Genomic DNA, 760 nt, shown 5'->3' with positions numbered 1-760 from the left:
TGCTGATGAGCTTCCACTGGAGTCCAAGCGTTTCTTCCCATTCTGCTCTCATTGACTGTGGGCACTGAGTAATCACAGCATGGCCCAGGTTGGAAGGGACCTCAAGGATGGTGAGTCTCCAGCCCCCCCTCCACAGGCAGGGCCACCAACCTCCACATTTCACAGCAGCCCAGGCTGCCCAGGGCCCCATCCAACCTGGCCTTGAACACCTCCAGGGATGGACGGGGCATCACAGCCTCTCTGGGCAGCTGTTCCAGCACCTCACCGCTCTCATAGCAAAGAACTTCCTGACATCCAACCTCAATCTTCCCTCCCTCAACTTCAAACCATTTCCCCTTGTCCTGCTGTTATCTACCGTTTCAGAGTCAACTCCCCTCCTGCAGTTTAAAACCCCTAAGTTTATAACATTAAGCATTCGTCTTGCTCAGTGCTTCTCTAACCAGGATCATCTCCTTCTCTCTCTTACAAAAACGAAAGTATCAGTTCCTGAAGTTTGAGCTGCACCACAGCATAACCATTCCGGTTGGAAAAGCCCCCTGAGCTCCCCAGTCTCCCCCAGCCCGCTCCCCCGTGTCCACATCCCTCAGTGCCACATCCCACGGCTCCGAACACCCGCACAGCTGTGACCCCCACCCCCGTGCGGCTGTACAGCGCTGGGCGCTCTTCAGGAGAAGCCATTTCTCCTCATACCCAACCTGCCCGCCCTCTGATACAGCGGCATTTCTGTCCCCAGGAACATCGACCTTCCTCCCGACAGCAA

Source organism: Centrocercus urophasianus, unplaced genomic scaffold (assembly GCF_019232065.1).
Source record: "Centrocercus urophasianus isolate 14NV4802_14NV808 unplaced genomic scaffold, USGS_Curo_1.0 seq_18, whole genome shotgun sequence".
In the NCBI taxonomy this organism is placed as follows: Eukaryota; Metazoa; Chordata; class Aves; order Galliformes; family Phasianidae; genus Centrocercus; species Centrocercus urophasianus.
The sequence above is the reverse complement of the archived record's forward strand: the minus strand, read 5'-3'. Positions refer to the sequence as shown.